Below are 15,458 nucleotides of genomic sequence, written 5' to 3' on the forward strand. Positions count from 1 at the left end.
TTGTCATACAGTTGTCTACGGCAGCAGATCGTTGTGTGTTTCTACTGGTCAAAGTGACGGCTGTGATGGGAGAACTGGATCTCAGTGAAGGGCAAGTGGTCCATAACTTTAATTTTGGAAACAAAAAAATGTAGGCTTAGCGCCCTGTGGTCCATTGCCCAATAGGAAATGTAGAATACTCAAAAGTACTTTAAAAGTGCTTGAGTTACTTTTCTCAGGGAGTAACGTTGGAAGTACTTTTAAAGTTACTGAGTTACTTTACTCAGGGAGTAACGCAGTAAAGTAACTGGTTACTTTTTTAAAAAGTAACGCAGTAACGTACTTTGATTACTTTTAAAGTAACCCTTACCCAACACTGGTGCAGACATGGAGGAGGAGAGTGACGTTGAAAATACAGAAACCTGTAACACTTAAAATTATTGTTCTCAGGAACCTTAAAGTGTCCATTTTGAAAATATTTTATTATCACTCTTTTTAGTATTTTGTTTTTAACACTAGTGCTCTCTCACGTGAAGCAGTTGTAATTTTTTTTCTTTTGTTTATGGAAGTTTCAAATAAAAGACGGATGCAATCAAATGCGATGAAGTATGGTATTGATATTTCTAACCATTTCTTAATTGAATTTACAAAACAATTACTGTATAGTGTTACACATATACCATATCCATGATATAAAATTACCTTTACTGTAATATAGAGATGAAACAGTATGGACATTTCATTTTATGATTATAGTGACCAAAATGATCATGGTTATCAGTATTATAGCAGTATTTTATAATGTGCTGAAAATGTCAAAAGTACTGATCTTTAACTTGAGTGAAAGTGGCAGTACTATAGTGCAGATATATTTTGTAACAAGTTAAAGTCCTGCACTCTTACTTCAAGGAATGCCTCATACATAAATTGACCACTTATAAAACAATTAGTCATCACGTCTTACCGTGAATTCCTGGAGAAAATGTTGTTTTTGCAAGGCTCTACAGAAATTGGTGAACGTAATCATTTATTGATTGATTGGGGACCACGATTAACAGCGGCAAAACTATATCAAAACATCCGTTTACAAACTCTCATGCATTTCATGCAGTATAATCCAAGTCTTGTTTATCCAGCTGTATGCTCAGGGCTTCCATAACACATGCATTTCACTAAACACTTGTAAGTATTGGAATCTGGCTTTGAAGAGAGCAAAGATTTCAGGTCAGTTTTTCAGTAACAATGTATGTGTTTGGAAGTATTGAGCATGCAGCTGGATAAATGAGATTTGGATTATACTGCACAAAATGTGTGAGAGTCCATTAATGTATGTTTTGCTATGGTTTTGCTGTTGTTTAACGTGGTCCCCAATCAATCAATAAATCATTATGTTGGCCGTTTCCTATAAAGGCATGCAAAAAAATTTCCTCATGAATTCAAGGTAGTACAGCATGACTAACTGATTATGTGGGTGAATTATTCCTTTTAGTAAAAGTAAAAAAGTATTATCAAAATATACTTAAGTACCTAAAATAGACGTAAAAGGACTCATCATATAGAATTTGGCCCATTTCAGAAAAATGTATATGATATCCTTAGATTATATTCATAGATGCGTCACTTTAATGCTGCAGCTGGTAAAGGTGGAGCTCATTTTAATTACTTTATACTGCTAGGTAGCTTAATCTATATTAATGCACTATAATTTATTAGTTGATTATATTTTGTATTATTAATCAAAATCTGTAAAGTAGTAACTAGTAAGTAAAGCTATCAAATAAATGTAGTGGAGTAAGAAGTACTATATTTGCCTCCAAGCTGAAGTGGAGTAGAATTATAAAGTAGCAGAAAAGGGAAATGCACAAGTAAAGTATAGGTAACTCAAAGTTGTACTAAAGTACAGCACTTGGGTAAATGTACTTAGTTATTCTCCACCACTGATTAGCGACAATATGCTGTTTGTGTTTGCCTAAATATTAAAATAATAACAGCCAATACCAAACAAAAATATATGAAAATCAGCAAATGTGCATAAACAGGTATGTGTCACTGTAGTTAAGGACACAGGACCAGTAGCATCACTGGGTTTGCCTGCTGCATGCATGCTCTGCAAACAAAAGATAAAAAAACAAAGCCACGTTTCATGCTGCACCTATGTCTGGGAAACTGTTGCTAACTTTGGTTGATGATGGACAGTATTTACTGTGAGTTTTTCAAAGCGCAGTTATCAAACACGGTTTTAATGATGATTCACTCCGAACTGTTGGGGAATTTCACCACGGGTTATCATGAAACCAGTAACACGTTTCACACTACTATGATAGAATATTTTGGCCATATCAGCCACCCCTACAGCGAACATAATCCAGGCAGCCATTAGTTTCCTAATAAAAATGTAACTGGCACAGTCAAGTAGTAATTTCTTGGAGAAAAGGATGGAGCAGGAGAGCCACCGATTCTACAGTTGAGACAGAGCAAGAGAAAACAATTTTGCAATTTATGTCATTCTGTATGATTGTTCAGTGTAAGTCCAACATGGTGAGTCATTAGAGGAAGCCTGACATTTACTGTTTACGTTTCAGGTCGCTGAAATATATCCTGCTGTGAAAACTCTATTGTAATACCAGGAGTACACTGGAATCACAGCTCCCTTTAATTTTATTAGTGACATAATGACCAACAACAGGTCCTCCTCGGGCAAATACCAACAGGAAGGAAATGAGATATATATATGGCAAAATGACCAGTGACATCATAATAATCTAATCAGATCAAACTCTATTTACCTGCCGTCTATACCCTGACATGCTATAATGTCAATTACATTTTACCATGAAGCTAATTAGATCAACCAAAATGGGTTTTCGAGGGAATTCATCCTTTAACGAATTATTCTGTCTTAAAGAAAGACTGGAAATACATACTAGGTAATTTAAGTAATTCCCATATTCAGGTATTTGCATTAAATTATTATTAATTTCTCACAACAAAAAAATCTAAGGTAAGAACAGGGTCTGAAATGAACAGCCGAGTGCAAGTTTAACGTTGCATAGCTTGCACTGCACATTCTTTTGGTTTATTTTGTCAAAATACTTCTACACAACACTCTTCTGCCTCATCACCTGTAACATTAGACTGAGTGATGTATAACTGGAAATGCTGAATGTTATCTGCAACTGCGCAGATGTATCATTTTTGCTATATGGATCTGTGCAGATATTTAGGCGTGGGGAAAAATTGATACAGCATAGTATCATGATATTATGTGAAGAATAGTGTATCGATACACAGACGCCAAGTATCATTTTTTTGTTAAATAAATGACTAATCCTGCGAATACAAATTTAAACTTTTGGTAGCCTTCTACATTAATAAAATCTAAGATTGCTTTTGTAGTTCATTTGATCAATTTTGCTGCTATAAAAGTGATTGACGTGAGAAACTTTCTCGTTAAAACTTTACCTATTAGATAAAACAGATGCTGACAATTATTTTTCCTTTGGGGACACAATTTACAGTTGAAAAAAAGGTAATAAATCACAATATGTTGCAATATGTTATTGCAATACTCAGGGCCGAATTCACAAAAGGATTGCGTGGCTTTTGCGGCTGCTAAACCGGTAAAAATGGAGCAAACAGATAGGGTCTAATTCACAAAGTACGCGCAGAGGGTGAAATGCTCCACTAACTGCGCTGCCAAGCAGATTGCGTCTCGGTGCTCCAGTGTTATTTGCACATATTTTAAGTGAGGTAATATGCATGTATTTGGCGCAAAATTGCCTCTTTCTATGCAAATGAGCCTCATTGATAAACAACGTCTAATTCACTAACACCAGCGCTAATAGCCACACACAGTTTGAGTGAAGTAAATAACGTCTTTAGAAAGCTGGTGCAAACTGGGCGCTCCTCTGTGGAAGCCTCTCGCCCAGACTTTCCAGTGATTGTGGCAGCAGTGATCGTCTGTTAAATCAGTCTGTAAATAATATTTTGACATTATTATTATAATCATTATTACTTTAATGGCATCCGAAGATATTGATGCGTTGAACAGGTGACAGTCTGCGGTCGTTCTCAAAACGCACTTCTGTCACGCACTTCAAAAGCAACTTTCAATAATTTATTTTACGAAACGGGGGAAACAAACGTGAACAAAAACGGTTCCATAATTCATATTAAATTCAAAAGATAACGAAAAAACAGCTACAAGTGAGAGGGAATAGTGATAAAGTGGTCAAACTTGGTCAAATCCACAGCCTCAACCCATCCGACACTGTTAGACTGACTCACCAGCAGACATCACTACATGAGGGTATACAGTATTCAGTACTTTGCCAAACAAAGTCTGCCATTGTTCTGCCACGGTGTTCTTGGCGCAAAGCCAGCATTTATACTTTGCCATGTGTGGCTTATTGCAATCAGGGGCAAATCAGGGGCAAACTGCACTCAGCTGCCAAACTTTGTGGGCGTGTTTGCGCTGGTATATCATTAGCGCAATATCCTTTGTGAATAGGACGTTAAGACGGAGCAAACTGCAGGTGCAAGTGAAGTGCAATTCAAGGTGCTATCAGCGGCCGCAGTTCATTCTTTGTGAATTCGGCCTTCAGTTACATCACTGTATCACTGTATGACATCACTGTACCCTGTCCAAAATAAATAATACGGTCAATATAAGTTAAGAATTTCCTGTTGATATCGAGGCTCTGTGGGGCATGCCAGTACCCCGCCTCGCAACCCACAGGACTCAAATGGTCTGCAACCAAAGCCCTGGTGCCAGAAACCACAGGACAGTTCCAGAGGTCCTGAGTCCATGCCTCAACAGGGCATGTTCCTTGGGCCATCGACCAATATTGCAGTGTGGCATGTCTTGCTGAGGGGGCCACTGCCAATGAGGAGTGTCGTTGCCATGAGGGGGCGTACTTGATCTGCAACGGTGTTTGGGGTGGGCGGTGAGTGTCAAGTGGGATCCACATGAATGCCAGGACCAAAGGTTTCCCAGTAGAACATTGCACTGTAATGAGATGGTCAATGTTATTCACTTTAGGGGCGCCCAGTAGCTAACCTGGTAGAGCAGGCACCCCATGTACAAAGGCGGTGTCCTTGCCGCAGCGGCCGAGGGTGCCATATCAACAAGCAGCCCTTTGCTGCATGTCAAACCCTCTCTCCCCCCGTCTCATGCTCAATCTCTTGTTCTATCAAACAAAGGCAGAAAGCCCAAGAAATTGTATTCACTTCACCTGTCAGTGGTTTTAATGTTGTGGCTAAATGGTGTACATTGTTTTCGTGTAAAAAAAAATACAAAAATGCAATTACTCTATACGTTGAATGAATACTGACATCCAAATTGAGTACTCAAGTACTCATACACATCCCTAATACTTACTCTTTGTCAAAACAAATCAAATCACTTTGCCAGTTGGATGTGATAATCTCATTTGTTTCTGATGCAAAATCACTTCCTAGAAACAAACTTGCAGAATGAGGCCAAATATTCTGCTAATTTTCAAGGAAATCCTTGAAACAAGATGATTTGCATTGGGATAAGTGAAATTATTTTACCCCACTGACACATATTTTTTTCTTGTTTTAAGAAAAATAACACTTCTAGACTATATTTGTAAAATGGATACTATGGCAGCAGCTCCGCTTAACAACCATCCAGATGAGACTCATCACCTGGTGAGTCTGAGGTGAGACTGTCAGGCTTTTATGCGGCTAAGTGTGGAAACGAGTGGTGAAAGTCAGCCTGAAGCAGCTGTGAGTGGTGAGCCTGGATACCAATGAGCACATCCCTCTCTGGGACGCTCTCCTCAGGCAACATGGAAGTTTTTGTCAGCCTGGGAATGTGAGCTGAAAACCAGAAGGAAATTACCCTTCATGGATGTGACGTCCGCATTACATGAGTGTGACGGTGTCGGATTGATTGAATCGCTACAAATTCCCACTCCAATTTGAACTCATTTTCAACATCTGACATAACACTTCAAGTCACTTAAGGTATTCGAACATCCCTCTGAGTTTGTCCTTCCAAAATAACTGATCAACTGAAATCGATCCCAATGAAAAGGAGCAATAATGCATGTTCCTGCGTGTGTTGTTGTAGTTTCGTTTTCATCAGACATCAAAATGACTACAGTTCATCATCAAACACATTCTACTCTAATGACCAAATGCAAACTAAATTCAAAGCAGATCAACACAGACCTTCACTGCTCTTATTTAAGATGTGATGATTAATTCATAAATTAATTAGATGGGCTCATTCTTAATGGTTGAATCTTTAATTACAGTTACTCATAGGCTTAAAAAGCTGTAAAACATATAAACAACCTTTCTGCTCGCTCCACTGTTGCTGCTCGATGTTCCAAAACCAAATCACAAATGCTGAGGAGGAGGAATTTACTGTGAAGGGTTCTCCATTAAGTCTTAAAACCACTCTCTCTGTGCCAGGAACACATTAGCACCTATAGGGTACATAAGGACACTGGACAGATGATGTTTTAAATAAGTAATTCAATTGATATTTCGATCTCGCCTCATTGCCTAGACCTTCATTTTCACTGCATTAATTACCAGAAACATATGTAAGACAGCACAGGGATCCTGCGACAGGGCAAAAAAGGTGACTGAGTGTGCATAAAACACAACATCTTATAAACATCTGAGACGCTCCTACTTTGATAAATACATGGAAAAGTTATTAACCCTCTGAAACCCACCATAGACCCATTTTTGTCTTTTTTAAGGGGATCTTTAGGAGGGGTTAGCAGGTCAACAGTACATACTGTATAGAAGTGGTATATATACATCATCTGAAAGCTGAAAGCTTAGGATTTATTTGAGATGTTGCGCATCATGATGCATCAAGTTTTTAGTTAGAAATATGTAATAAACATTGTGTTTTGGTAAGCCCAGGGATCAGCAACCTTGACAATCAAAAGAGCCATTTTTCACCAAAAGTAATTTAAAAATGTTCAGATTTAAGCCTGTCCACCCACTACTGCATTCTGTATTTTCACTTGAGACTTTTACTTTTATGGATTTGGAGACCACTGCTAACCTAGCTAGGAGGCTCAAGACTAGCCCCCACTGTTGAGGTGGCTAGTCTTGAGGAGGAGGAAAAGGAGGAAAAATGCCAGATCACAGACATATCAGGCACATTTTAGTTGACGAAATTTTAAAACTTCTTTTTCAATTCAGTGCATAGGCTACACATTTTTACAATTGGAGAATATAAAGCCACAGAGAGCCACTGCAGAGGGCATACGACTCAGGAGCTGCAGGCTGCCTACCCGTGGGTTAGGCGTCTATTCAAACGTTGAAAGCTAAGGGCTTTATGATGGAATTATATGATGGCCATTCCCATGAGTTCTTGTAGCAATTTGTGAGTTTATACCATTTTGGTGCTACACAAATTTGGTGCTACCAAACACCGCATTAAGACACCAAGATTTTTCAGAATACCACAGAAAAATTCATGCTGTCATCTGATATCAAAAACTTTTGACATTGACATTTGTGTAAGAATTGCATTTTTTGGTGAGTGGATGGTGAGTGCCTCTGTTCTGGAAACTGCGGCAAAACCCCTTCGTTGTCAATATATCTATGGAAGCCAAACATGCCCATGGTCTTTAGTTTGTGGTTGTATAATGTTTTCAGTGAGACTGTGATTATCCTAGAGGACAAAATAGGTCATTTTATACAGAGATGTTTGTTTTCAAAAAATGATTTCACTGCAGTGAAACAGCTACTAAGGTGATGAACATCATCACACACAAATACAGTTGGTTTCATTGAATTCACAAGAGTCTAGGCTTTCCAGTTATATCCAATTTATGCAATTCAAAGGATTAGCATAGAGGGGGCATGTCTGTAAAGGGGAGACTCATAGGTAACTATAGAACTTATTTTCATTCAGATATCTTGAAAATGGCCATGTCAGTTTTTCCCTTGCCAAATTTTATCCTAACTTTAGAGTGTTATTAGCAGTATCTTCACCCTAGCTTCAACATTCAGTACGCTACAGCCTCTTAAAGACAGTATTATCAGCTGAGATCACTGGCAGTCCCATGGGTCTCATTCATAAAAACAGACCAGTGCAAAGCAAACCATTGACAGATCAAACTGGGGATAGGGACTGACTGTATTAATTTATCCATCGGACCAACAGTGAGGTTTTTGAGGAGATTTAGAGGGTTGAACATTAATATTTATCATTTGTGAGATGAAAATATATCAGCAGAAAGCAACTTCAACACAAATAGAGTGAGCTCAACCCTTTAAAAGACCATCAAACCTCCATATTGGTGCAATAATGTCCCTTTATGTTACTATCTGATGTCAACCTTTGGATGGCTGTAAAGTCCAAATGGGAAACCCTATTTACCATCCTTTATTTTTTACCTGTAAAATGATTAGTAAATAGACTGGAGAACATCCAAGTCAGCTTATAAATCCTGTGGGCCCCGTCAAAACCTCTTCTAAGGTCTCGCAAAAAAATGCCTTTTTTTGGCAGCACTGCTTGCTAGCAAGCACAGAAAAAATACTGTGGATGAAACAGAAATAGATTTTTAAATTGACTCAATTTGTAAATGTTGTGTTTGAGGTTTAGCTTGATAAGGAAATATTAGTACTACTGCAGACATTAAAAAAAGCAAAGCCTGCACAACAATTTATGTTATGCATAAAGAGAAGAAGGGAGAGACTGTGAAATACATGTGCACCAATACAATTAGAGTAGATTCACACATCCCACACACCACAGGCACCAAGCAAGCCATAACAAGTCTAATTCTGCAGCTGCAGTTTACACACAGACACAGAGATTTTCCACAGCACTGTGAATATGCATGAATATGTGTGTGAGAGAGAGTGCTTACATGAGAACATGTGTGATGCACCGATATGCACGTGAGCATTTTATTGTCCGCACTGATGAATGTGTTTGATTGTCTGTGTGTGTGTGTGTGTGTGTGTGTAAATGTGTATTGAATGTGTGTGTGCACTGTAAGTTGCTGATCCAAGCCTTCTGTATCACTGAGTGATGAGAGAATTCCTCAGTGAGAACACAGAGAGGTGGGGGCGGTGGGTGGGGGGTATGGGGGGTGCTAGGGTAGCCACAAATGGACAGCATTGTCTGGCCAATAGCCTGTGACCGGCCTGCTCCAATAGCCAATCACACGTGACCAGCGCTCCCATCAGCCGTCCATCAAGAGGTCCTTCTTTCAAGGTCAGCTGATGCTCCCTCCCTCCTCTCCTCCCTCCCTCTCTCTCTCGGTGTCCAGCAAAGCAGGCATCAACAAAATTGATCTGATTTCTTGCTAAGCATGATCCAATAACAGAGAGCGATATGGAAGCCAAACCAATTAGGTGTGTTCACAGACAGGTATGGCTCCCCAAGAAGGCATGGTCAGCAACATGCCTGCACGCATGGGCTGAACGTGTGTGTGTGTGTGTGTGTGTGTGTGTGTGTGTGTGTGTGTGTGTGCTGTAGTGTGTGAGTCAGCTGACAGACTGGTGAGACAGTGAGCAAAGAAGCATGGTACATTCATAAAATGTACAAAAGCATGTGGAGAGGAAACCGATGTGTGTCGTGACGTTAGAATCTGCAAACACACTGTATGTAATACATTTGTCGTATGTGTTGCTTGTGTGCGTGTGTGTGTGTGTGTGTGTGTGTGCAAGCGTGCTTGCGTGTGTGTTCATGTATAAAAGAGAGAAGCTCCTTCTATCTCATTCTCCGATCAGTGTGATTTCTGCAGCGCACAGCTGTCACCATGGAAACCAGGGAGGGAGCAGGAGATGGAGAGAGAGAGAGAGGATGTAAGGCAGAAAGAAAGGGGAGAAAAAAGATTGAGAAAGAGTAGGAGCGAGCGACAGAGAGAGTGTGTAAGAGAAAGAGAGGGATGGAAAAGGGTGAAAGGGAAGAAGAGGAAAAGAGATGAACATTGGTTGTTGAATGAGAGCAACCACAACAGGCCCTCATGCAGCATCACCCAGCTAACCTCTGCACAGCAGCAATACCAAGCCCAGGGCAACCCTCTGTGTATGTAAGTGTGAGTGTGTGTGTGTGTGTGTGTGTGTGTGTGTGTGTGTGTGTGTGTGTGTGTGTGTGTGTGTGTTGCAAACAGAGAATACTTGGCAAAGTGTGTGTTTGTGTGTGTGTGCCTGTCACATCCACATTTGATGAAGAAAATCACTCTGTGTGGCTGTATGTGCGTGGTCGCAAGAGTGATTGTCAATAAATCATTCCCTTCCTCCCCTTTCGTTTTTTTTTTGTAGTCACAACAAACATATACACTGACACACACAAACATGCACACACACTGACTTGACCTTGTCTCTCATCGCTGGTGTTGTGCATTGTTCTGTTGGCTGCAGTGAGATCTATTTAAGTATAAATACACCCTTCAGATTCAACAGAAATCAGGTTCTTTTCAAAGAGACACAAAACTACGCACAAACACACACACACACACACATACACACACATGCATTTCTCTCTGTGTGCTTGTGTGTGTGATGGCTGTATGTCTGGAAAAGGGGGTTATATGGAGAAAGAGGGAGAAGCAGGATGTTCAGGTAGATAGATAGATAGATAGATAGATAGATAGATAGATAGATAGATAGATAGGGAGGATGTGCAGAGTTGGTAATGAATAGTTAATGAAGGGCTTGCGGGCAGAACGGTGGGGAAAAGCTATTCTCTCTGTCTCTCTTTTCTCCTTCTCGTCTTTTTCTTTCTCAGGGCTGGGAGTCGTGTGCAAGTCATTCTGCGCCCCACCTGTCCTCCATTTATCTTTTTTCTTTTCCTCTCTCTTCCTGTTCTCCCCCACCATCTTCCCCAACACTTTTTATTCTTCCTCTCCTCTCTCACCTCTCCCCCTCCTCTCATCCATCCACCTCCCCTCCCCTCCTCTCTCTCACCTCTGCTTTTCTTTCCCGTTTTCATCCATCCTGCTCTCTCGCCTCTCCCTCCTCCATCTCTTATCCTCCACCCCTCACCCCACCATTTCTCACCTCTCATCTCTCCCATCAACCTTCCCCCCATCAACACGCACACACACCATTAACTGCGGGCTTGTAAAGCAGACTAACAGACACAGTTCTCCTGATAAGAGGGCTGAAGCATTGATCACATCCGTCCTCCATGAGGAGCTAAAGATTCTACAGAAGAAAGATGTCCCACTGCCCCTTTGAGACACCAAACAAAGACGATGTTAGAAGAAGATGCCCTACCGCAGCATTGAAAGACAGATAGTGAGATTTAATTCTTGTGGTGTACCCCAGGGTTCTGTTTTTGGTCCCATTTTTTTCTATCCGTGTAGGCTGATATTATCTTACATTCGTAAATACGGTATCGGTCTCTCCTGTTATGGATTTGTCACACAGATCTAATGCTTCACCTGAATATTGCCACCTTTTCATGTCTTATATCAGTGAATAGATCCTACAAAATGTAGTTGAAGAAGGACAAACAGATACTATTACTTATGGGATAAAAGGCCAAAAAAAAACAGACCGTTACCAAGATCGCACCTTTATCTCTTGGAGCAACTGTGATAATGTCTTCCACACTTTCCAAACACTCGTCATGACTACTGCAACCCATTGTTTGAAGGATGCTTGGGCGGTATCAATTTACTACAGGTTACCAGGGTATTTCGAAATTCCAACGGTATGATTTTCAAACTGTCAAAAATACAAACGCTCCTCTTTCTATTAAACTCTTACACAGATGTTGTATTGAGGATGTATTATATGTAACACACATCACACAACACCAGAGGTAAGTCTTCTGGTAGAACAGGCAGCTGAGCTCAGAAACTGTGAGCAGTGGGAATAATGTGACAGGACTTTATCAGCTGGCCAGCAACAGCAGAGACCACGACGAAAAACAGCATATTTTCACATCTAACTTGGCAAATTAGGGGCTTATTTCAATGTAACCAGAGTTGGTAACTAGTTAATTAAAAGTTAGGTGTCACTGCACATAAATACCGTCATATACCATATACTCCAGGGAAAATTTCGGACGGTATGAAAAATAGATAGTGCCCAAGCCTAGTTTAAAGCCTGTTAATAAGCACTTGATCAAACTTTATTGGTTCAAATGCTGCAGCCAGGATTCTTACCAAAACCCAAATGAGTGCACATATGAGACCGACACTAAACTCCCATTGGCTGTTTGCTACAGAACTTCTCAAATCATCTGAGATCTCTGAAAGCAGCAACATCACAAAAATAAGTTCAACCAAGCAAGAAGCAGTCAGCCAATCATACAGACTGAAACAAACCACCAGTTAGTCAAATTTCACAGCCGTGCTCACTTTGTTATTATAAGATAGCAAGAAGAAGAAGAAGCAACTGTACCCAAAACTACAGTTAGATCATTCCACAACCAGAAAGATTACCAGAACCATCCTGAAACATGGACAATTATAAAGCAGCAGCTTACAAAGTCAGAAGAGACAAAAAAAAGACTAAATTGTCCCGAGCGGTTGGGGGGTTCGGTGCCTTGCTCAAGGGCACCTCGGCAGTGCCCAGGAGGTGAACTGGCACCTCTCCAGCCACCAGTCCACGCTCCATATTTGGTTCGGACGGGGACTTGAACTGGCGACCCTCCGGTTCCCAACCCAAGTCCCTATGGACTGAGCTACTGCTTAGTCCATAGGGACTCCAGAGCTACTGCTACTGGAGCTGTACATTCTATGACTTCATGTGACAAATAAATGATTGATTAATACTCCAAATTAAGGTGTATTGTATGTTCATTCATGTTTCTTATCGCCATGGCCTTTTTTTTTTTTTTTGAGATGACGCTGCATTCTGAGATCTCAGTAATTACTTTGTGACAAACTATAGTTTTTCTGTCCCGGGACATTTGCTGTTTGGCTCCTCTGCTCAGGACTCAGGTTTAGACCCTGGAACAACCTCCGCGTAGAAACGAGGGTATGCACTTTTCTTACAACTTTGATTTGAAGGTAGAAATGTACAGTCGCTACAGACCCTGGAATTATAGCTGAAGTGACAGCCTAAGTGACAGCCCACTAAATAATTTCAGTCATGTTTCCTAGTCTTTCTACAAAATGGACACAATCTAAGAAAGTCAGCTCTGAATCAGAAATTGCGTTTCTCTGTCAGACACCACACATAGTACTAGCGTTTTTTCTGATTTCTGATTTTTGGGATCCACTCTGTTCCCAACCAAGGGCATGTTTTTTGATGTGGAGGTCCCTTGTAGTCAATATTTTAGATTTAATTTGACTTTGCAAGTATTTGGCATGTTAGATTACAATCTAGATACTGTCTCCTGATTCGTCTGGCTTCGTGTGCTGTATTTTCATGATAAGATGCAAACTGTACATATTCCTATGTAAGCAGTATATACTGGCCAACTAATTGAAAATAAAAGTCAAAGTGGAGTCTCGGTGAACCCTGCTATGAATGAAGTTGCGAGGTACAAAATAAAATGAAAGGTGTCAGTCATGCTGCTATGGTACCTTCAGTAATAGTATGCAGGCCCTTTTGGCCTTCTGTTTGACTGGCACTGCTGTGCATTGAAGTCCCACTGGCATTTCTATATCCTCTAAAATGAACGAAGCGCACTGACAAAGCTTTATTGAGGATTAAATCTGCACTTGGCAACTTTGCATGTTGGCAGCACCAAATAGCAGCAAGAGGAACCTGTTTTTTTCTGAGTGAATTTGATTTCCCAGAAACCCTGTAATGTAACCTCAGTAAACTGATCACTGCAAGCTCCTTTATCAGCCGGTCGGCCTGTGATGCTTCATACCAAAGAGACAAGAGCAACAAAATATTTATTACGAGTGAGTCCAGCTTTCTCTGGACGGAGTGCTCATTTACTGCTGCTGAAGAGACAGTATCTCACTTTTAAGTTGTGTTTTGTCACGTCCCGTTAGTTAATAAGAGGCCATACCAGACACTTGTTACTTTTTAGTAAGTATAACTCGAAGGGGATAACATGTTATTTACAAATACAAAAATACAAATCTTGTCCGAGGTCTGGTTTAAAATATGAAGAAGCAGAAATGAATTATTTGACTGGTCAGAAGAAAGTGGGAACGCTACAATTGTTAGCTACTGTAACACACACAGCCTATCAACATCATGAGAACGTGCTGCTTAGACATACCTCTGGTTTACTTTACAACATGATTAAAATTACAGATCATTTAAATACTGATGAACCGGCACACTCCTGTTTATGAAGTTGAATGTATGCACTGGTACCAGGGTGACATATGGTAGATAAATGGATGACACTGATGAAGACAGACAGTAGACTTTAGTGAATGAGGTTAATAAAGGTACTGACAAGCTGGATCACTGAGAGGAAAGAGGACAACACTGAATGAATATCAGCAGAATAAACGATCACATGCACCAGGTAATTATTACTTAATTACCCATATTCACAAACATTTTGACTCTATTAGCCAACAAAGATTTGCCTAAAAGAAATGTTAAAAAGGGAAAAGTAATATTTCACATTCTTCTAATTATCAACAAATCCCATAAAAAGACTAAACGAAATGTCCCAAAATCTTTTTAAAAAAGACAAAATATAACAATAAATTGATGCTGCCAACAAGTGTTTGCATTTCTAAAGCCTGAAATATCATATTCCTGTCATAGAGCTCCATAGTTGTCCCAAAACAGACCTGTGAGCCAAATTGTTGTAATGTGTTACAGCACTACCATCAGTGGTGGAGGAAATATTCAGATCCTTAAGTAAAAGTACTAATACCGCACTATGAAAATACTCCACCACAAGCACACCTTTTACATAAAGTATGAAAAGTACTCATTGTGCAGTAAAATGTTCCATTTTTAACAACTCTCAAAGGAAAAATATAATACCATTGATGCAGCAAAAGAAATCAACATCTTTACTAGACTATATATTGTTGGTGAGTTTTATAACATTTGAATTAGTGCTGCACGATTAATCTAATCGCAATCGCGATGTCAGGCTGTGTGATTACATAACCGCATAAAAGGCTGCGATTTGCGATTTAATGCAGGCTAAATAAATGTTAACGTGTGTGCCTGTGACCGTGACTGCCTCTCCTGTAGTGTGTGGAGTTTGTTGACATCACGCCCACAAGCTATCCTGGTGCGTGCAGCCGGCATGCAGCAGTGACCAACACAGACGCCAAAGAAGAGCATGAGCTCGACCATGAACAGGCTGAGTTGGTGGCGAAAAAACCGTCTGTTACATGGCGATACTTTGGATTCAGGTACGGCGACGTGTAACAGAAAGACGTGCTGTGTAAGTGTAAAAGTTCAAGTCGCCACGTCCCGCGGCAACACGACCAATCTATATCAACACTTGAGACAGCACAGCACAGGGAAAAGCAGGAAGAGTGCATGCGAGAGAAAGCCGAGCCGTGTAACGTTAAAGACAAAGAGACAACTGAAAGCCGCCAGAGCCTCATAAAACAACATCCAAGCACAGT

The 15,458-nt window shown here is 40.2% G+C and overlaps 1 protein-coding gene across 5 annotated transcripts in view; it reads right to left on the reverse strand.

Moving 5' to 3' along the window:
* nrg2b (neuregulin 2b) overlaps nt 1-15,458 on the reverse strand; it is an 88,113-nt gene that overhangs the window by 56,950 nt on the left and 15,705 nt on the right. The window lies entirely within an intron of this gene.

Source organism: Epinephelus moara, chromosome 4 (assembly GCF_006386435.1).
Source record: "Epinephelus moara isolate mb chromosome 4, YSFRI_EMoa_1.0, whole genome shotgun sequence".
In the NCBI taxonomy this organism is placed as follows: Eukaryota; Metazoa; Chordata; class Actinopteri; order Perciformes; family Serranidae; genus Epinephelus; species Epinephelus moara.